The sequence below is a fragment of the Schistocerca nitens genome, chromosome 4, assembly GCF_023898315.1.
Source record: "Schistocerca nitens isolate TAMUIC-IGC-003100 chromosome 4, iqSchNite1.1, whole genome shotgun sequence".
Lineage (NCBI taxonomy): Eukaryota > Metazoa > Arthropoda > Insecta > Orthoptera > Acrididae > Schistocerca > Schistocerca nitens.
This window is the reverse complement of record NC_064617.1, coordinates 878,318,703-878,342,640: the sequence shown is the minus strand read 5'-3', so window position 1 is coordinate 878,342,640 and position 23,938 is coordinate 878,318,703.

Below are 23,938 nucleotides of genomic sequence, written 5' to 3'. Positions count from 1 at the left end.
TATTTGTTATGAATTGTAGATTAAAACTGAAGAAACTGAAAAAAAGGTGGGAATTTAAGGAGATGGGACGTGGATAAACTGACTAAACCAGAAGTTGTACAGAGTTTCAGGGAGAGCATAAGGGAACAATTGACGGGAATGGGGGAAAGAAATACAGTAGAAGAAGAATGGGTACCTTTGAGGGATGAAATAGTGAAGGCAGCAGAGGATAAAGTAAGTAAAAAGACGAGGGCTACTAGAAATCCTTGGGTAACAGAAGAAATATTGAACTTAATTGATGAAAGAAACAAAATATAAAAATGCAGTAAATGAAGCAGGCAAAAATGAATACAAACGTCTCAAAAATGAGATTGACAGGAAGTGCAAAATGGCTAAGCAGGGATGGCTAGAGGACAAATGTAAGGATGTAGAGGCTTATCTCACCAGGGGTAAGATAGATACTGCCTGCAGGAAAATTAAAGAGACCTTTGGAGAAAAGAAAACCATTTGTATGAATATCAAGAGCTCCGATGGGAACCCAGTTCTAAGCAAAGAAGGGAAAGCAGAAAGGTGAAAGGAGTATATAGAGAGTCTATACAAGGGCGATATACTTGAGGACAATATTATGGAAATGAAAGAGGATGTAGATGAAGATGAAAGGGGAGATATGATACTGCGTGAAGAGTTTGACCGATCACTGAAAGACCTGAGTCGAAACAAGGCCCCGGGAGTAGACAAAATTCCATTAGAACTACTGACAGCCTTGGGAGAGCCAGTCCTGACAAATCTCTACCATCTGGTGAGCAAGATATATGAGACAGGCGAAATACCCTCAGACTTCAAGAAGAATATAATAATTCCAATCCCAAAGAAAGCAGGTGTTGACAGATGCGAAAATTACCGAACTATCAGTTTTATAAGTCACAGCTGCAAAATACTAACGCGAATTCTTTACAGACGAATGGAAAAACTAGTAGAAACCGACCTCCGGGAAGATCAGTTAGGATTCCGTAGAAATATTGGAACACATGAGGCAATACTGACCCTACGACTTATCTTAGAAGAAAGATTAAGGAAAGGCAAACCTACGTTTCTAGCATTTGTAGACGTGGAGAAAGCTTTTGACAATGTTGGCTGGAATACTCTGTCTCAAATTCTGAAGGTGGCAGGGGTAAAATATAGGGAGCGAAAGGCTATTTACAATTTGTACAGAAACCAGATGGCAGTTACAAGAGTCGGGGGACGCGAAAGGGAAGCAGTGGTTGCGAAGGGAATGAGACACAGTTGTAGCCTTTCCCCGATGTTATTCAATCTGTATATTGAGCAAGCAGTAAAGGAAACAAAAGAAAAATTCGGAGTAGGTATTAAAATCCATGGAGAAAAATAACAACTTTGAGGTTCGCCGATGACATTGTAATTCTGTCAGAGACAGCAAAGGACTTGGAAGAGCAGTTGAATGGAATGGATAGTGTCTTGAAAGGAGGATGTAAGATGAACATCAACAAAAGCAAAACGAGGATAATGGAATGTAGTGGAATTAAGTCGGGTGATGCTGAGGGAATTAGTTTAGGAAATGAGACACTTAAAGCAGTAAAGGAGTTTTGCTATTTGGTGAGAAAAATAACTGATGATGGTCGAAGTAGAGAGGATATAAAATGTAGACTGGCAATGGCAAGGAAAGCGTTTCTGAAGAAGAGAAATTTGTTAACAATGAGTAAAGATTAAGTGTCAGGAAGTCGTTTCTGAAAGTGTTTGTATGGAGTGTAGCCATGTATGGAAGTGAAACATGGACGATAAATAGTTTGGACAAGAAGAGAATAGAAGATTTTGAAATGTGGTGCTACAGAAGAATGCTGAAGATTAGATGGGTAGATCATACAGCTAGGTATTGAATAGGATTGGGGAGAAGAGAAGTTTGTGGCACAACTTGACTAGAAGAAGGGATCGGTTGGTAGGTCATGCTCTGAGGCATCAAGTGATCACAAATTTAGTATTGGAGGGCAGCGTGGAGGGTAAAAATCGTAGAGGGAGACCAAGAGATGAATACACTAAGCAGATTCAGAAAGATGTAGGTGGCAGTAGTTAGTGGGAGATGAAGAAGCTTGCACAGGATAGAGTAACATGGAGAGCTGCATCAAACCAGTCTCAGGACTGAAGATCACAACAACAACAACAGCACGCCATAGTAGTCAAAATACCAAGGATGAAGAACATACAAAGAGAAACACGTGGAGATCAGCGGCAGAGACTGTAATTGACGATGATACGCCATCAACATCCCCTCGAGGAGCCTTTTTGGCTGATGTTAAAAACAAATTGCGCTTCATCGCTCTGCTATCGAGACGCCTGACAGAGTTTACCACAGGTGAGAAAGGCGGTATCTACATTAATTTCGTGTAATGTAAACACAAACACTCGTATCCCTAACCGATTTACATAATTACTTTTAGGTTCAAGATTGGACGGGAAATCACCTTTCGGAAAAAGAACCGGGTAGGGTGTGCATGCGGGCCAGCCTGAACCAGTTCCAACTGAAGACGAACAAGGACCGGAGCACGTACTTCACATCACATTCTGCAACTGCAGATCTGGTTACGAAAGCAAGTGTGTACGCAGGACAAGCTGCTCTCGTTGTGCAAGTATGTGCGGCTACTGCGCTGGCCACGGGTGCACATACCGGACGGACTTCGCAGATTCTGACATCGAAGACGACGTCGAAACTTCGACTGACGCGTTTACATAAGAACGGAAAATAACCGCAAAATGTAAAAAAATGTCCTGGCCATTCTTTTTTTTCCGTTTTTATACAAGCAAATCTAATGTTAGTTTCTCTTCAGATAACGACTTCCTGTCATTAATTTTTAGCCCCTGATTGAGCATCGCTTCTACATCTACGTGATTACTCAGCTATTCACAATAAAGTGCCTGTTCTGTGTGAGCCCTGATTTCTCTTATTTTATCGTGCTTATCATTTCTCCCTATGTAGTTGAGTACCAACAGAATGTTTTCGCAATCAGAAGAGGAAAATGGTGATTGAAACTTCATGAGAAGATCTCGTCGCAACGAAAAGCGGTTTTGTTTTAATGATTGCCACTCCAATTCACGTAACATGTCTGTGACACTATCTCCCCTATTTAGCGATAATACAAAACGAGCTGCCCTTCTTTGAGCTTTTTCGATGTCATGCGTCAGTCCCACCTGATGCGGATCCTACACCGCACAGCAGTACTCCAGAATAGGGCGGAAAAGCGTGGTGTAAGCAGTCTTTAGTAGACCTGTTGCACCTTCTAAGTGTTCTGCCAATGAATCGCAGTCTTTGGTATGCTCTACCCACAACACTATCTATGTGATCGTTACAAATTAGCTTATTTGTAATAATAATCCCTAAGTATTTTGCTGAATTTACAGCCTTCTGATTTATGTGACTTATCGCTTAATCGAAACTTATCCAATTTCTTTTAATAGTCATGTACATAACTCTACGCTTTTCTTTATTCAGGTTTAATTGCCACTTTTTGCACAATACAGATGTCGTATCTAAATCATTTTGCAATTCTTTCTGCTCATCTGATGACTTTACAAGATGGTAAATGACAGCATCATCTGCAAAAAATCTAAGAGGGCTACTGAGATTATCTCCTATGTCGTTATTTTAGATCAGGAACAATAGAGGTCCTATAACACTTCCTTGGGGAACGCCGAGTATTACTTCTGTTTTACTGGATGACTTTCCGTCTATTACTACGAACTGTGACCTTTCTGGCAGGAAATCACGAATCCAGTCACACAACTGAGGCGATATTCCATAGGCACGCAGTTTGGTTAGAAGACGTTTGTGAGGAACGGTGTCGAAAGCCTTCTGGAAATCTAAAAATATGGAATCAATTTGACGTCCCCTGTCGATAGCACTCATTATTTCATGAGTATAAAGAGCTAGTTGTGTTTTACAAAATGATATTTTCTGAATCCGTGCTCACTATGTGTCAATATATCGTTTTCTTCGAGGTAATCCATAATGTTCGAACACAGTATATGTTCCAAAACCCTACTGCAAATCGCCGTGATTGATATGGGCGTGTAATTCAGCGGGTTATTCCTATTTCCCTTTCTGGGTATTGGTGTGACTTGAGCAATTTTCCAGTCCTTAGGCACGGATCTTTCTGTGAGCGAGCGGTTGTACCGACATACTCTGAAAGGAACCTGACTGGTATACAATCTGGACAGGAGGCCTTGCTTTTACTAAGTGATTTAAGCCTCTGTGCTACACCGATGATATCTATTTCTATGTTTCTCATCTTGGCAGTTGTACTTGACTGGAATTCGGGAATATTTACATCGTCTTCTTTGGTGAAGGAGATTCGTAAAATCGTGTTTAATAATTCTGCTTTAGTGGCACTGTCATCAGTGACTTTACCATTGTTAACGCGCAGTGAAGGTACTGACTGCGTCTTGCTACTGGTGTTCTTTATGTATGACTAGAATTTCTTTATGTTTTCTGCCAGATTCTGAGACAAAGTTTCCTTGTGGAAATTATTATAAGCATCTCGCACTGATGTATGCTCTATCTTTAGAACTTCGACAAAACTTTGCCAGTCTTAGAGATTTTGAGTTCTTTTAAATTTGGCATGCTTTTTTTCGTTGCTTCTGCAACAGCGACTCTTATATACATCTAGAACTGGATGAAGCACCATTTCATCTAGTTTTTATGACCGGAAAACCATTACTGGCGCAAAGAACATCTGAGAAGTGGGGTGGGGTGCCTCAGCTGTGTACAAAGTCCCTTAAATTGATGTCGTAGGATATCATACCGAAGGTACTGGAAAGTTAATCTGCGTTGATGTAGTAGCCGATCTGCAAGTGAATTCTTTGTGCAATGTCGAACCTTTGTCTTGGCATGAATAGTAAAATAAATTACAATGTTTTGCACAGCATAGTTTATCCTATATATGCTAAAATGATGGCAGCGGTGTTTTGCCTGACAGTATTGATAACTTGAGCACAGACAAAGCACAGCTGTCACATGGTACCCTAATAGCTCATTTAAAAGTACTGAGTGAGGACGAACTGTATTTGGATTTCATTTCAGATTACAGAATATGGAGACAGTCTTTCAGCCTGACAGCACTGTGAACCAAATTGGCACATCTATAGGGATTGTAGAATGAGGACATGGAAAGAAAAATTGGTTCAAATGGCTCTGAGCACTATGGGACTTAACATCTCAGGTCATCAGTCCCCTAGAACTTAGAACTACTTAAACCTAACTAACCTAAGGACATCACACACATCCATGCCCGAGGCAGGATTCGAACCTGCGACCGTAGCGGTCACGCGGTTCCAGACTGAAGCGCCTAGAACCGCACGGCCACACTTGCCGGCACATGGAAAGATTGTTAGAAAAATATATGTGGTTATTTGATCCTCTGGACCATTGGCAGCCAAACCACTAGTTCAACACGTTATTCTCACTGGGAATGGAGTGCTTCTCTGAAAGACACTGTATGTAAAGAGTCCCAAAGCATTTATAGCCTGCATGGGAAGATTTATAAACTGGCAACTTCAAGATGGGATTATAGAGAAAAGTAATCGCCTCTGGTTTGCACCTATTGTCATTGTCCCAAAGAAATCACCAGGTGGCAGCAAAGCTTATAGGTTTTGAAACTTCCTGGCAGATTAAAACTGTGTGCCCGACCGAGACTCGAACTCGGGACCTTTGCCTTTCGCGGGCAAGTGCTCTACCATCTGAGCTACCGAAGCACGACTCACGCCCGGTACTCACAGCTTTACTTCTACCAGTACCTCGTCTCCTACCTTCCAAACTTTACAGAAGCTCTCCGGAGAGCTTCTGTAAAGTTTGGAAGGTAGGAGACGAGGTACTGGCAGAAGTAAAGCTGTGAGTACCGGGCGTGAGTCGTGCTTCGGTAGCTCAGATGGTAGAGCACTTGCCCGCGAAAGGCAAAGGTCCCGAGTTCGAGTCTCGGTCGGGCACACAGTTTTAATCTGCCAGGAAGTTTCATATCAGCGCACACTCCGCTGCAGAGTGAAAATCTCATTCTTATAGGTTTTGTTGTGACTATTATTTACAGCAGAAAACTACTATAGATGTCTACCCTGTGCCTAATATAACAAAGACCTTAGAAAATATAGGCCAGTGTTATTACTTTAAAACTATGGACTTACAAAGTGGGTGCCATAATTAGAGGTAGCGCCTGAAGATCGTCTGAAAACAACAATGCCAAACCCTCTCTTGTCCTGATCAATATTGTTGCCCGCCTTTTGGACTGAATAAAGCTCCAGCAACTTTCGATTGAATGTTAGGTGATGAATTGCGACGATTAAGACCGGTCTATTTAGACCGGTCTATTTAGTTGGTCTATTTAGATGTTATAATTGTGCTTGCCAGGGATATCCAGGAGCATATAGTGCATAAAACATAAAGTGCTTCATCGTGTGTGTACAGCCCATTTAACCCTTAGTCTAGAAAAGTGTAATTTCATTTCGCAAGATAAACATCACTTGGGCCATATTATCACCCAAAAGGGTATATGCGGTGATCCTTGATGCCAACAAAAATTTTCTGACATCCACAACAGGAAGGAACTGTAGTCATATTTTCTGGCCTAGCTAATTTTTATCGAAAATTAGTTCCAAAATTTGCTGAAATTGCAACATTCCTAACCCAATCATTGAAAAAAGGAGTAAAATTCCAGTCGGCTCCCAATTGTGAAACAGAACTTGTAAAACTGAAAGATTTGTTGATTTTCAGTCCAGTATTTGCCTTTCCAGATTACTGGAAGCAGTTTATACTGTCATGTGATGCTAGCAATTTTGCCTTAGGTTGCATGTTAAGTCAGGAGATAGATGGACAAGAACATCCCATAGCGTATGTGTCCATAACACTTAGTAATGCCTCCCCATCCTCCTTCCGCCCCCCCCCCCTCCACCTTCCCCCCCCCCCCCCCTGCACAGTGGCACGCCACTCTTTGGCGGGTTCGTGCTTGGCTACGACGGGGCCCTAGCCTTTGCAGCATTTTTTCCCTCCCGTACTGCACATCTGGATCCTCTTGCTATTCTTTTTCTGTGGTGTTATTGTGAATGTTCTGCATTCTGTCACTGATGTCAGAACAGTCTTACCTTTGTTTTTCGCTCCATTTTTCTTTCTTTGTTTTCCTTCTCCTCTCATTCCTCCCCTTCGGCGTTTGAGGTACAGGCCAGGCCCGGGGAGGGGTGATTGCCTGAGCTGTAACCTTCCCAAATTGCGGATTGCTCCCTCCGCCAGGTGTTCGGGAGGTGTGACTGATGAGTGAACAATCATCTAAGGCGGGTGCACCCCCTTGTGAAGGGGGCCCCCAGTTGGAAGGAGCGTGCCATCAGAAATTCTGGCAATTATGGGGGATTTCCTTGCAATGAGTCAATCATCTTCCCACTCGACGTCTACAAAACGCTGCACCACGGTTCCTCATGGTACCACGTAATGAAGACGGTCAGTCTTTCGGAACGGTAATCCGTTTATCATTCAGAAAGGTGTTGACGCAATTGCCGACCCTGTGAAATCCTGCTCTCGTTTATGGAATGGCACATTGCTCTTGGAGACAACTTCTTATTCTCAAGCACAACAACTGCTTGCTGCCTCGCTTCTTCACGGTTACCCTGTTCGTGTCGAGGCTCATAGAACTTTGAAATCTTCCAGTGGTGTAATTTACACCAGGCTGCTCAATGGTCTAACCGAAGCCTAAGTCTAATCTTACCTCTGTGATCAGGGTGTCATTGCCGTCCATCGTGTAATGAAAAAGGTAGATTCCTCTTTAGTGCCCATCCGCACTCTTTTCCTCACGTTTGATAGGGTGGTGCTTCCGTCCAATATCAAAGCAGGCTATGAAATTATCACAGTCCGGCTGTACATTATGAACCCGCTGCGCTGCTATCGGTGTTATTGTTTCAACCACACTAGCACGTCTTGTCGACACCCAGCCAAATGTGTCACCTGTGGTAGGGATGTGCACTAGGGCGATTGCCCGCCTCCTCCCCGCTGTATCAACTGCAATGGCGGCCTTGCCACCTCCTCTCGCGATTGTTCCCTGTATCGTGATGAGCAGGCTGTTCAACAGATACAGGTAAAGCAAAAAGTGCCTTACCCAGTCACTCGTAAGTTGCTGGCTAGTTGCAAACCCTGCGTTCTCCCGTCTGGTACCTATAGTTCTGTTCGCTCCATGAAGGACATGGCCACGGAGACATGCGACTTCCATTTCAGCTCTGTGGATGTGAAATCGCCCAGTGTCAAGGTAGCATCGCCATCCCCCCGTTCAGCTGAGCAACAAACTATCAAACTCTCGCCACAAGGGGCGAAGCCACCAGCTACACAACCAGTAGCCCAGAAAGGACAGAAGCAATACTCCTGTGAAAACTTTCTCCGTCCCTCCAGCCAAGCAACACCCGAGTCTTCCTCTAACTGGAAAGGCTTGAAGAAGTCCACCAAAGGCAAACGGTCTTCTCCTTCGCCAACACAAAGATCCTCTTAAATGGTGTCGCCATGTGATATCTTAGCTCGGCCAGCTTCCGTGTCGCTGGAGCGCACCAACAACCGTTGTTCAGCGTTGGACTCCACAGACCGACCGCACAAGCACGCTGATGCTTTTGTGGACCACATGGAGCAGGATCCTCCTGCTTCTGTGCCCTGTAGTAGCGACTCTTCCCTGGATGTCACTCGGCAGCCGCTGAGGTGACGCCCCTATATCTCTTCTTCATCATCACTCTCCTCCAATGGAACGTTCGCCGCCTTCGGTCCCACAAATAGGATTTATGGCTGCTTTTAGCGTCGCAGAGTCCCCTTGTTCTCCGCCTTCAGGAAACGAAATTGCGTCCTCACGACCACTTTGAGCTTTCACATTTCTTACCGATTCATTTTGATCTTCCCCCTGAGGTGAGCATTCTATCTCATGGGGGCGTCATGCTGCTCATGTGGGATGACATTCATAGTCAACCCATCTCTCTGACAGCAACTCTTCAAGCTGTTACAGTTCGCCTTTTCCTTCCCCACCTGACTTTTCCCCCCTGTACCATTTTTGTCCCTACGTCATTTGCTGTCACCAGGGCAGACTTGTCTCAGCTTATTGGGCACCTCCCCATTTTCGCAACTCGGTGACCTTAATGTGTATCATCCCCTTTGGGGTTCTCCCAGTACCTGTCAGAGAGGTTCCCTCTTGGTTGACCTTCTTAACCAACTTAACCTCTTCTGCCTTAACACTGGAGCACCCACTTTCCTTTCCGACTCCTCGCACACCTATTCTCATTTGGACCTCTTCTTGTGCACTGCCCAACTTGCCCCTCATCTTGAGTAGTCCGTTCTTTCTGATACCTACTCGAGCGACCTTTTCTCGTGTGCTATCCGTTTACTGACTCCTACCCCATCTGTGTGCACGCCCTAATGGCAGCTCCCTAAGGCTTTACTCCTCCCTGGCGATCTTCGAAGAACAAGATTGCCCAGTTGTGAAGACGAGGTGAAATATCTCACAAACGTTATCCTTACTGCTGCAGAACATTCCATTCCTCACACTTCCTTTTTACCCGTCATGTCTCAGTCCCTTGGTGGACTGAGGCATGCCGCAACGCAATTCGCGCAGAGACACGTGCTCTCCGCGTTTTTAACCGCCATCCTACGATGGCAAACTGCATTCATTACAAACAGATGAGTGCAAAGTGTCGTCGCATTCTTCGGGATAGCAAAAGAGGTAGCTGGATTTCATCGACTTGTTCTTTTAACAGTTCCGCCCCTTCCTCTGTTGTGTGGGCCACTCTCCGACGGCTCTTTGGGACCAAGATCCATTCCCCAATTTCCGGCCTGACAGTAGCTGATGATGTCATCGAGGACCCTACTGCTATCTCAAACACTTTGGGTCGCCATTTTGCGGAAATTTAGAGCTCTCCTCACTGTCACCTTGCCTTCATCCATTGGAAACGAGTGGAGGAGGCTCGGGCGATACCCTCCTCTTCTCCAAATTGTGAGTGCTACAATGTCGCCTTTACGATGAGGGAGGTAGATCATGCTGTCAGTTATCCCGGTCCTCCGCCCCAGGGCCAGACACCGTCCACATTCAGCTGTTGCAGCTCCTTTCTCTCGCGGGCAAGCACTTTCTACTTACCACGTACAACCGCATCTGAGCCGAGGGCACATTTCTCGGACGCTGACGTAAAGCCACCGTCATACCCATACCTAAGCCCGGTAAGGACAAAATCTTTCCTTCTAGCTATCGCCCCACTCTCTTACCAGCTGCGTTTGCAAGGTGATGGAACGGATGATTCATGCCCGGCTGGTATGGTGGCTCGAGTCTCACAATTTACAGACGAATGCACAGTGTGGATTTCTAGCGCGGTGTTCTGCAGTTGACCATCTCATTACTTTGTCCACCCACGTCATGAATGGTTTTCTGCGGTGATCCCAGACTGTGGTCATGTTTTTCGATTTGGAGAAGGCCCTACGACACCTGCTGGAGAACTGGTACCTTCCATACTCTTTACACGTGGGGCTACCGTGACTACCTGCCCTGTTTCCTACAGGCATTTTTAAAAGACCGGGTTTTCATGGTGCATCTTGGTTCTGCCTTGTCGGACACCTTTATCCAGGAAAACGGTGTGCCTCAGGGTTCCATCCTGAGTGTCGTCTTCTTTGCTATCGCCATTAACCCTACAATATCCCGTCTCCCACTGGGCAACTCTGGCTCCCTGTTTGTTGACGATTTTGCCACCTATTGCAGTTCTCCACGGACCTGTCTCACTGAGTGGCGTCTTCAGCGATGTCTTGATCGTCTTTACTCCTGGAGCATCGACAATGGCTTTCGCTTTTCCACTGACAAAACCCTCTGTATGAATTTCTGGCGGCGCAAGTGGTTTCTCCCACCATCTTTACATCTTGAGCCTGTTGCCACATACACATGGTTCACATGGCTCTGAGCACTATGGGACTTAACATCTGAGGTCATCAGTCCCCTAGAACTTAGAACTACTTAAACCTACCCGAGGCAGGATTCGAACCTGCGACCGTAGCAGTCGCGGGGTTCCGGACTGAAGCGCCTAGAACCACTCGGCCACCGCTGCCGGCCGCCTGTTGCCCTTCCGTTCGTTGAAAGTACGATATTCCTGGGGCTCGTGCTCGATAGGGAACTCTGTTGGTGCTACCATGTGTCTTACCTGGCAGCCCGCTGTACTCGGTTCCTCAGTGTCCTATGTGTCCTCATCGGTTTTTCCTGGGGTGCTGATCGAACCACCCTCCTCCGTTTGTACCAGTCCCTTGACCGTTCGAAACTCGACTATGGGTGCGTTGTTTATGAGTCAGCACGTCCATCCCTCTTACGTCGTCTCAGCACTATCCACCATCGTGACATCCGTTTGGCCATGGGCGCCTTTTACACCAGCCCAGTTGAGAGTCTGTATGCTGAAGCTGCTGAACTACCACTGTCCTACCGCCGTGACTTTCTCTTCAGCAGCTATGCATGCAGTTTGTTTGCCATGCGTGGCCACCCATCCTATGCCTCCTTCTTCGATGATTCCTTTGATCGCCAGTATGGGGCTTGTCCCTCTCCTCTGTTACCACCTGGAGTCCGCTTTCGGCACTTGCTACAGCGACTTAACTTCACACCACCTGCAACTTTTCCGGTGGGTATGAACCCTTCACTACCTTGGCTTCGTGAAGCATCCCGTGTTAACTTTGGCCTTCATTTGCTTCCTAAGGACATTAATCCAGCCTCGGTCTATCGCCTTCAGTTTCACGACCTCCGTATGTTCAAAAATGTTCAAATGTGTGTGAATTCTTAAGGGACCAAACTGCTGAGGGCATCAGTCCCCAAGCCTACACACTACTTAACCTAACTTATACTAACTTACGCTAAGGACAATACACACACCCATGACAGAGGGAGGACTCGAACCTCCGTCGGGGGCTGCCCCCCGGACCGTGGCAAGACGCCTTAGCCTGACCTTCGCATGGAACTTCGCGATAGTACCTTTGTATACACTGATGGCTCTCGGACTGACCGTTGGGTCAGGTGTGCCTTCGTCATTGGCACCCTTGTCTTTCGCTATCGGCTTCCAGCCGATTCCTCAGTACTTACAGCTGAGCTCTTCGCCCTGTCTCAGGCCACGGAGTACATCTGGCGACACAGCCTTTTCAGTTCTGTCCTCTGCTCAGACTCACTCAGCGCCCTTCAAAGTCTATGTGCGCTGTACACCGCCCATCCATTATTGCAGCGGATCCAGGAAAACTGTCACTTTCTCACACTTGGTGGAGCCACTGTGATGTTTCTGTGGATTCCTGATCATGTCGGTATGCCAGGAAACGAGGCTACTGACGCTGCTGCCAAGGCTACAGTCATCGTACCTCAGCCTTCGAGTTCCTCTGTTCCCCTCCGATGATCTCTGTGTTGCTGTCTGTCAGGAGGTGGTGTCCCTTTGGCATCGCCAATGGTACACCCTTCACGGGAATAAGTTCAAGATTATTAAGCCTCTCCCAGCGGCTTGGACCACCTCCTCGCGGCCCTCCCGCCGGGAGGAGGTCATTTTAACTAGGCTACGTCTTGAGTCCTACCTTTTTAGCCATTTTCATTTGATAAGTGGCGTTACCCCACCACTTTGTACACATTGCGCCCAAGTTTTAACTGTTCGCCACTTCCTGCTGGAATGCCCATTTTTAACCGTTTACGTGCCCTCTTGAGTTTGGCGTCTGAGTAATCGGCCGTTTTAGCAAATGACGCGAGGGCTTCGACCGCGTTTCAGAATGGTCTCTTTTTTAGCCCTTTTTTCACGTGCCTGAATTTAGCTGTCTTATGTCATTAGGGACTGACGTATAGTCGTTTTTTAACTTGTCTCTGTCTTCGTGTTCTATAGTTTTGACTTGGGCGCGTATGATCCCAGTTGTTTTTTGCGCCTTAAAGCAAAGCAAAACCAAACCAACTTAGTAATGCAGAAAAGGATTATTCCACTACTGATCAAGAATTGATACCACTAATATATAGTGTAACATATTTCCAGTGTTATTTATTTGGATGACACTTCAAAATAGAAAATGATTACACTATGTGATCAAAAGTATACGGACACCTCCCAAAACATACATTTTTCATATTAGGTGCATTGTGCTGACACGTACTGCCAGGTACTCCTTATCAGCGACCTCAGTAGTCATTAGACATCGTGAGAGAGCAGAATGGGGCGCTCGGCGGATTTCACCGTCTCCGAACGTGGTCAGGTGACTGATCCGTGTCATACGTCTGTACACGAGATTTCCACACTCCTAAACATCCCTAGGTCCACTGTTTCCGATGTGATAGTAAAGTGGAAACGTGAATGGGCACGTACAGCACAAAAGCGTACAGGCCGACCTCGTCTGTTGACTGACAGAGACCGCCGACAGTTGAAGATTAGATTAGATTAGTTTTTCGTTCCATAGATCCATGCTGAGGAGATCCTCGTGGATGTGGAACATGTCAACTTTTTTTTCTTTTTTTAGCTGAAATAACAATACTAATAGTATGAATATATACAATACATCATTTGTTTCTATTAAAAAATTCGTCTATGGAGTAGAAGGAGTTGGCCGCTAGTAAGTCTTTCAGGCTCCTTTTAAATTGATCTTTATTTGTAACTAAATTTTTTATGTTTGCTGGCAAATTATTGAAGATGAGTGTTCCTGAGTAGTGGACCCCTTTTTGAACTAAAGTAAGTGCTTTTAAGTCTTTGTGCAGATCATTTTTGTTCCTGGTATTGTATGTATGAACTGAGCTGTTTGTTGGAAAAAGAGATATATTATTTAGGACAAATTTCATTAAGGAGTAAATATACTGAGAGGCAGTGGTTAGTATACCCAGTTCTTTGAAGAGGTTTCTACATGACGTCCGTGAATTTACTCCACAAATAATACGTATTACACGCTTTTGGACTCTGAAAACTTTTGTTTGACTTGAAGAGTTACCCCAAAATATTATACCGTATGACATTATGGAATGAAAGTAGGCAAAGTATGCAAGCTTTTTCATTTTTATATCGCCTATGTCTGCTAACACTCGAATTGCAAATACAGATTTGTTAAGGCGTTTCTGCGGTTCTGTGGTGTGCTCCTCCCAACTGAATTTATTATCAAATTGTAATCCCAGGAATTTGAGACTGTCAACCTCTTCTATCTGCTTTTCTTCATACTTTATGCATATGCTGGGTGGAAACCTCTTTCAGGTTCTGAATTGCATGTAGTGAGTCTTTTCAAAGTTTAATGTCAATGAGTTGGCTTTAAACCATTTATTAATATCCATGAAAATATCATTAGCAGATCTTTCTAGAACTACACTCGACATACTATTTATTGCAATACTTGTGTCATTTGCAAACAAAAGAGCGTCGTAATGTGTAATAGGCAGACATGTCTGCAGACCATTACACAGGAATACCAACCTGCATCAGGATACACTACAAGGTGAGAAAATTTGGATTTCATGGTCGAGCGGCTGCTCATAAGCCACACATCACACCGGTAAATACCAAACGACGCCCCGCTTGGTGTAAGGACCGCAAACATTGGACCATTGAACAGTGGAGAAACATTGCATGGAGTGACGAATCACGGTACGCAATGTGGCGATACGATGGCAGGGTGAGAGTATGGCGAAAGCCCCGTGAACGTCATCTGCTATTGTGTGTAGTGCCAACATTAAAATTCGGAGGCGGTGGTGTTGAGGTGTGGTCGTGTTTTTCATGGAGGGAGCTTGCACCCTTTGTTGTTTTAAGTGGCACTGTCACAGCACAGGCCTACATTGATGTTTTATGAACTATCTTGCTTAATACTGTTGAAGAGCAAGTCGGAGATGGCAACTGCATCTTTCAACACGATCGAGCACCTGTTCACAATGTACGGCCTGTGGCGGACTGGTTACACGACAAAATGAATGAGCTGTAACAGTTTAAACTTCATGTTTAGAAAAAACTCAAATTTCATTGTTAATTAAAATGTAATAGCTCATTATTTTTTCATAAATTAAATAAATTCTAGAGTTTCACACACCTGTAAGTATGGTTTGCATACTATGCAAAATTCTTCGAAGAATCTCTCTTACTTATGAAGGGAAGTGTACCTGTAGCAACAAATTCAGCCAATAGTAAGTGAAAAAAATTATTTTGTTATGTTTTTGAGCTTCCACTGCTAGGAATGTGAATCCTGAATCCTTCCTGGTCATGCTGACAAAGTTTTATGAATTTATCTGTGAAAGTATAGACAGTGGAAATTAAAATCTCCTGTGCTGCCTCTCTTGCTCCAAGTCGGCCCGTTTGACGTCCTACCTCCCTTAACAGTTTTTAAACAAGACAGACATATCAGCGATACTACTGCATTTGAAAATGGCCGCAGGCCAAAACTAGCCAGTAACGCAGTGTGTTACATGATGCAATAAAGCTCATTTTTCACAAAGAAGTTGACAGCCTATAGTAGATACTGAAAATGGTTTTATCATTCAGAAAATAGTTGTAGAAAGCCGACGAAAACTTCGTTTCCATTTCACTTCAAAGGATATCTTTTAAAGAACTTGTCACTCAGATCAGGTCCGGTAAAAAAGTGTCATTTTAGTTGAAACAAGACTGCTCAGCCATATTATTCATGAGTCGCAACTTGATCGATACCTCTTTCAATCCTGTTAATGTTGTCATCTGATGGTTCCGGCTCACCATTCAGTGCATTGACGACTTTAATTCTGTGATTTAGAATCCTGTTTAGGATCAAAGATGATTAAGGTTACAGAACCAGAGATAAATAGTATATGTGACGTGAGAGATGCTGCGATCAACAACTTGATATTTATAAAAATTTTGAAAGACTACTGAAACCAAAATACGACTATCACAGGGGCTACAGAAAACTACACGCTTTTCTTGTTGTCAGAATTCAGATTTATCATGATTAAAAACATTTTCTTGCAACAAATAACTTTCGCCATCCACCTTGCATGTTGGGTTGCCCCTGGATCACGAAAGGATACTCCACGAGGTGGTACTTTGGCAAAAACTTCCCCTTCCAGCGAGAGATTCTTAGACAACTTTTTGCCTTTCTTTTCACTAGTAAGTTAAACAATCAAAATGTGCATAAAATTATGAGCACTGAATAAATAGTGGATGTTTGTTTTATTTTACATTTAAAATTTGTGTAATAAGAACATAAATAGATAATTTACTGAATTACTGAATTTCATTTCGCATAACTCTCGCCTCTTTATGGTTACCTTTTCTTGCTCAGAAGCCCTCTCAAGTAGCCGAGTATCGTTTCTACACATTGACCTTAGGGCCCCTTCTACAGAAGTAATCATTTTCAAAAGATTAGAATGTTGCTGCGTCCTCCATTTTTTTAAAGCTGTTTGATATCACGTTTTTTATGAGGTCACTTCCTTATCTGTCAGTTAGGTACAAATTTTACAATTGAATCAAACTTTCAACAGAGCTCAGAATTGGACTAGGATACAATATTAACTCGTTTTCTTGTTTGTCTGTCCTGTAGGTGTGAGGCTCGTGGTGGAAAAGTGAGGTAACGCTGACACTTCAGTTGCTGTGCGAGACTGGCTTGTGTGTGTAGTAGTGGAACGCGTTCCAGGCGCCATGCGAGCGTATGGGCATGGATTCATGAATGAGCAAAGGAAGGGGGGGGGGGAGGAAGGAGATGGATGCCACTTTCATGTTTGTATCTCTATTTAGTACAAATTTTGTAGTTGATTTTAAGCTGACTTCCCAGAGAGCTACAAACTGGAAATATTCAACATAGCTCAGAACTGACTGACAATGCAATATTAATTCGCTTTCTCGTTTGGTGCGTGGCGGAAGGTACTTTGTGTACCACTGCCGTTTTCCCCTATTCTTGCTGCAATCCCGAATGGTTAGCGTGAAAAACGATTACTGGTAAGCCTCTTTGAGAACTAGGATCTCTAATTTTTACCATCACGGTCTTTTTGCGAGATTCATATAGGAGGAAGCAATATATTGGTTGAGTCAGAAGAAGATAAACGGAGGTAAACCTGATATTTACCACAGGTCTCTGTTGCAATGTCATCACAATGGTTCAAATGGATTCAAAAATTTCGCACACGCAAGACTAAAAAGCAGAAAATAATTATTTACATAAACGTATATTTTTGACATACATGTTTAACTCAGACTAACAAGTATAAGATAGTTTTCCTATCTCCAAACAGATTTCTAAGACCATACATAAAGTCCTAAAATTTCTGTCTGTGTATTTTTAATAGCTATGAAAATGTTTGTAAGATTTAAAATGGCAAACATGGGGTGCACGCAACGTAATTGATGCATGAATAGTTCATCCCCTTAGTAGTACATTAGTTGCTAATTGGTGCACGGACAGTTCACCTCTTTACTATTTTCTATTACATGTGCCCTACGTTTTTCGTTTTTCGTTTTAAATTTTATATTTCATAGCTACTAAAATGACAATCAGAAATTTCCAGTATTATCTGTATGGGGTTAGGAGTCTGTATGAGGCTAGGAGAAATTATTTTACTCTTTTTAATCCGGTTTAAAAACGTGGTATATTAAAAATTCATTTTTATTAAAATAATTATTTTCACTTATGAGCCTCCAATCATCTTCCAGAATATTCTTGTAGTTGTACCCATTGTTGATACAAAGCTTCCAATTTTGTAACAGTTTCTCAATTGCTCTCCCGCAATTCGTCCTTTCCTCAATTAACCATCGCTTCCCCCCACGTCTGATGTAGCACTGCTTCACAGATGGCAGTTTATTTCGAGTTTTTTTTCATGTAAGTAATATTCTAGCAAATATATGTACTGTGTTCCATAGTCAAACCTTACAGGTGCTACGACCGCTTGCTTCTCTCGAAAGTGAAAAAGTCCTGTGCCGTTAAAGGTTGGATCGTGAAAAGGAAGGACTCAGTTCGTTCTGTCCTCTCTGTCTCTCTCTTTCTCTCTGTGACTTGGGGTCATTGATAATGCACGCACGCCAGCATTGGCATTCTCGCTGGCTGTCTGCAAGTTAGTTGGTTTTACACTTGAGTATAATTGGAGGCACACAGCATGCATTTGGACTTTGGTATTTGCCGCGGGACGCAACTCAACCACCTGCCTCCATTGCTGCTTTGTCGTCCCAGACACTGTCCCAGACTGTGGTTCCAGGCACTGTCGACGGCTCAGCAGGTACGGTCGAAAAGAACTTGAAGAAAAAATTTGTCTGCTAAGTTTGTCAAGAAAATATTGAAGTCAAAAGTATCAAAGGATTTTACAATATCTCAGAATCATATAATAGTCACCTTTTGTTCGTCCGTGGCTCCAGACCGTCTGCTTCTACAGGGTGTTACAAAACGGTACGGCCAAACTTTCAGGAAACATTTCTCACACACAAAGAAAGAAAATATGTTATGTGTGTCATGTGTCCGGAAACGCTTACTTTCCATGTTAGAGCTCATTTTATTACTTCTCTTCAAATCACATTAATCATGGAATGGAAACACACAACAACAGAACGTACCAGCGTGACTTCAAACACTTTGTTACAGGAAATGTTCAAAATGTCCTCCATTAGTGAGGATACATGCATCCACCCTCCGTCGCATGGAATCCCTGATGCGCTGATGCAGTCGTGGAGAATGACGTGTTGTATCACAGCCGTCCACAATACGAGCACGAAGAGTCTCTACATTTGGTACCGGGGTTGCATAGACAAGAGCTTTCAAATGCCCCCATAAATGAAAGTCAAGAGGGTTGAGGTCAGGGGAGCGTGGAGGCCATGGAATTGGTCCGCCTCTACCAATCCGTCGGTCACCGAATCTGTTGTTGAGAAGCATACGAACACTTCGACTGAAATGTGCAGGAGCTCCATCGTGCATGAACCACATGTTGTGTCGTACTTGTAAAGGCACATGTTCCAGCAGCACAGGTAGAGTATCCCGTATGAAATCATGATAACGTGCTCCATTGAGCGTAGGTGGAAAATGAGCTCTAACATGGAAATTAAGCGTTTCCGGACACATGTCCACATAACATCTTTTCTTTATTTGTGTGTGAGGAATGTTTCCTGAAAGTTTGGTCAAACCTTTTTGTAACACCCTGTATAAGTAGAGCCGCGATATTTGTAAAACTCTGAATGTTAGTTGTCTAGTAAGTTATTCACAGTTTAGTAGTCGCCGGCATGAGTGACCGAGCGGTTCTAGGCGCTTCAGTCTGGAAACGCGCGACCGCTACGGTCGCAGGTCCGAATCCTGCCTCGGGCATGGATGTGTGTGATGTCCTTAGGTTTAAGTAGTTCTAAGTCTAGGGGACTGATGACCTCAGATGTTAATCTTGATAGATGCCGGAAGAAATACAAACGCCGTGAGGTGCGACAACGCGCGGTTAAGCATCTCTGCGCTCAACAGTGACTTTTGTGGTTTCTTGTCGCTGAGTTCGCAGTGGTTAGTGCGGATTCCTCAGATGCGGTAGGTCCGGAACGCCCGGTCACAGATAGCATTCGAAAGAAAACCAAGTGGTGTACTGAATTTTACGGTGACCTGTAGGAATAATAGGGAATGTCGTCCACCGACTGACGCATTCACGAAAGTTAAAGTTTTATTTTACGAGGGCAGTTCAATAAGTAATGCAACACATTTTTTTTCTGAAACAGGGGTTGTTTTATTCAGCATTGAAATACACCAGGTTATTCCCCAATCTTTTAGCTACACAACACTATTTTTCAACGTAATCTCCATTCAATGCTACGGCCTTACGCCACCTTGAAATGAGGGCCTGTATGCCTGCACGGTACCATTCCACTGGTCGATGTCGGAGCCAACGTCGTACTGCATCAATAACTTCTTCATCATCCGTGTAGTGCGTCCCACGGATTGCGTCCTTCATTGGGCCAAACATATGGAAATCCGACGGTGCGAGATCGGGGCTGTAGGGTGCATGAGGAAGAACAGTCCACTGAAGTTTTGTGAGCTCCTCTCGGGTGCGAAGACTTGTGTGAGGTCTTGCGTTGTCATGAACAAGGAGAAGTTCGTTCTGATTTTTGTGCCTACGAACACGCTGAAGTCGTTTCTTCAATTTCTGAAGAGTAGCACAATACACTTCAGAGTTGATCGTTTGACCATGGGGAAGGACATCGAATAGAATAACCCCTTCAGCGTCCCAGAAGAATGTAACCATGACTTTACCGGCTGAGGGTATGGCTTTAAACTTTTTCTTGGTAGGGGAGTGGGTGTGGCGCCACTCCATTGATTGCCGTTTTGTTTCAGGTTCGAAGTGATGAACCCATGTTTCATCGTCTGTAACAATCTTTGACAAGAAATTGTCACCCTCAGCCACATGACGAGCAAGCAATTCCGCACAGATGGTTCTCCTTTGCTCTTTATGGTGTTCGGTTAGACAACGAGGGACCCAGCGGGAACAAACCTTTGAATATCCCAACTGGTGAACAATTGTGACAGCACTACCAACAGAGATGTCAAGTTGAGCACTGAGTTGTTTGATGGTGATCCGTCAATCATCTCGAACGAGTGTGTTCGCACGCTCCGCCATTGCAGGAATCACAGCTGTGCACGGCCGGCCCGCACGCGAGAGATCAGACAGTCTTGCTTGACCTTGCGGCGATGATGACACACGCTTTGACCAACGACTCACCGTGCTTTTGTCCACTGCCAGATCACCGTAGACATTCTGCAAGCGCCTATGAATATCTGAGATGCCCTGGTTTTCCGCCAAAAGAAACTCGATCACTACCCGTTGTTTGCAACGCACATCCGTTACAGACGCCATTTTAACAGCTCCGTACAGCGCTGCCACCTGTCGGAAGTCAATGAAACTATACGAGACAAAGCGGGAATGTTTGAAAATATTCCACAAGAAATTTCCGGTTTTTTCAACCAAAATTGGCCGAGAAAAAAAAATGTGTTGCATTACTTATTGAACTGCCCTCGTAATATCGTGGTAGCCGGCCGGAGTGGCCGTGCGGTTCTAGGCGCTCCAGTCTGGAACCGCGAGACCGCTACGGTCGCAGGTTCGAATCCTGCCTCGGGCATGGATGTGTGTGCTGTCCTTAGGATAGTTAGGTTATAGTTCTAAGTTCTAGGGGACTGATGATCTCAGAAGTTGAGTCCCATAGTGCTCAGAGCCATTTGAACCATTTGAAGCCAATATCGTGGTACGATTTTGTTATTGTAACTCAATAACAACTTACTACAATACATATACAGGGTGTTTATAAATGAATATCTGGGTTTTAACTCTTTATAATATTTATTACATTAAACTTACAGTTATAAATGAAATGTCAAATGAAAGAGCAACTCAAACAGTTTTACCAAGAACCTTGTAAATGTTCACTGGCATAGCGAAGTACGCTATTGGTTGAACTTCACTGTACTCAAGCGCTGGATAGGCCGCAAGGGGCCCAATGACAGGGCTTGCTCTGTATGGCCTCCACATTCACCCGACCTAACGTCATGCGATTGTTTCCTTTGGGGCTTCATCAAAGATCTTGTGTACGTGCCTCCGCTACCAGCAGACCTCCCTGAATTAAGAAACCGGATTGAAGCAGTACTGAAGACACACTTATCAACGTTTGGGAAGAGCCCGGCTATAGACTTGATGTGTGCTGTGTGACAAATTGTGCTCATATTCAATATTTATAAGGTTCTTGGTAAAACTGTTTGAGTTGCTCTTTCATTTGACATATCATTTATAACTGTAACTTTAATATAATAATTACTATAAAGCGTTAAAACCCCGATATTCATTTATAAACACCCTGTATAATAAACTTTTAGTGACATCTCAAGCCTTTGCACTTAATGAACTCCAAACAACTCATTTCGAATAACACCAATGATGAAACAATCCATTATTGACAAATTAGAGGGGTATCAACATAGAGGAACCTTAAACATTGGTTTCCTGCGACGTTTGAACTGACTTAACCAAGCAGCTACATTTACGGTGATTCCCGAATCACTGACGGTTTGCTATTTTCCACATTTGCAAATCACTGTCAGATTTGAAAGGGGTGCCAAGTGACGAAAAGAAGCGTTTTCGACCAGGCGTGGATAGAGGATTCGCATCTATGGAGCAGGAGGTCTAACGCGTCACAGATGCCTCCGCTTATTATAATAATAACAAAATATACAATACGTAAAAATCTATTTACGTCAGTGCTTAGTAGACGCTAAATTAAAAAAAAAACAGTTTAGAGAAATACAGCATTTGAGAAGCACTCGTCCAAAAATTTGAGAAGCAAACGTGTCATAGAATTGATTTAAGAACTATCATAGCGACAAACTCTCACGAATTTGCCGACATCACAATTTCCACAGTATAAAATCGAAGTGCTAATTAATCGCTATCAGTATTTCACTTAGCACTCCGATAGTGAATACCATGGCTGCTAAATAGAAGGAATGTGGTTTCTTTCAGTCATTTCCGTCTGTGTTCAGGAAGTCAGAGTTTCTGTTGTTATCGTCGCAGTTGGGGGTGGGAACGTGTTTGCTTTCCTCTTTGACGTACTCGAATCGAATGTGCCCCTTTGCCTGGCTGTAATATTCTCCTCATATGGTGCATCTTTCCCGTCTCCTCTATATCTCTCTTGTTACTCAGTAACCGTCTCCTCCATATCTCTTGTTACGCAACCTTCCCTTTTACAATAAGCTATGAAACCTTTCCTTAGGATTTTATCTCTTGCTTAATAATAACAAATGAAATCTTCCCTTTGAAATTTATTCTCTTTCTTAATCTTCGCATACAAATTTAATTGTTGCTTATTAAAAGTGATTTTCTGATTATTTCGACGAAACACAGAATGTGTCGTCGTCGTGGCCCTCAGTCGTTATCTGCAATAACCCAAAACTGTCCCTTACCTTTTTTACTGTTACTGGATCTGACTGCTACATCGAACTGCGACATGAATATACTTACTCTGGTTTACTATATTCTATTAACTGCTGGTGGGCTGTCATAATAAGTGGCTATATTTATTACCAAAGCTGACGTTATTCTTTAATAGCAAAGCTGACGTTATTCTTTAATTAATTTGACTGAAATTACGTAATTCATAGTTACACTTTTTCTTGACAAGAATAAAATTTTTGCAAAGTTTTACGTTCATGGTTTTGGGGATGGATTATAATCAGTAATGCAACATTGCTGGCAAAAATTAATTATATTCTGAAAACGTTTCTTCAAATATGAAATGATTTTACAAACGTTCAAATGGGACTTACTTTTTACAATAATCTTACAACTAGCATTGCGCAAACATACCTTAAGTAGTCTTGGGTTTCTCCAAAAAAAAAAAAAAAAAAAAAAATTCAATAATATTGGTTCCTCTTATGATAATAGTTAGCTGATGCCTCTGTACATCCGTTTATAATCTCTTGTAAATCATAGCTGGTGGCTGGCAGGCACACCACTCCTCTCAACCTCTCGCTTCAGACCTGCTACCGACTCGCTTCACAGCTCGCTTACTACTGACTTCCTACGAACGCTAAAGTGCGGTTTCTCCCGCCAACAATGCTTTCTGGTACAGACAATCCCTGCTACCATTACAAAATGTATCAATGCGCGGTCTTTCCCGCTCTTTTCTTAAAATGTATCCATATGCGGTATCTCCCGCCCTTTTTAAAATTATGTCAATGTGTGGACTCTCCTGCCAACAATACTTTGGTGCAGATATTCCCTGCTACCACAATTATTTCCAACATGACAAATATTAATTTTTCCTACTTAATCCTATTTATAAAATATAAACATATTTCATAAATTGTGGTTTGAAAATAGACAATAGAAATAGACACATCTTACAATGGTCAGGATGCAAGCTTGCCCAATAGGCGAAATGTATCTCACTGTGTTAAAACATAGCTTGTAATACCCTCGAACTCCTTGCCATTTTCCAGATCTTAGTTTTCATGGAACTTTGTTCTCCGGATGCTAGCCCAGAAATT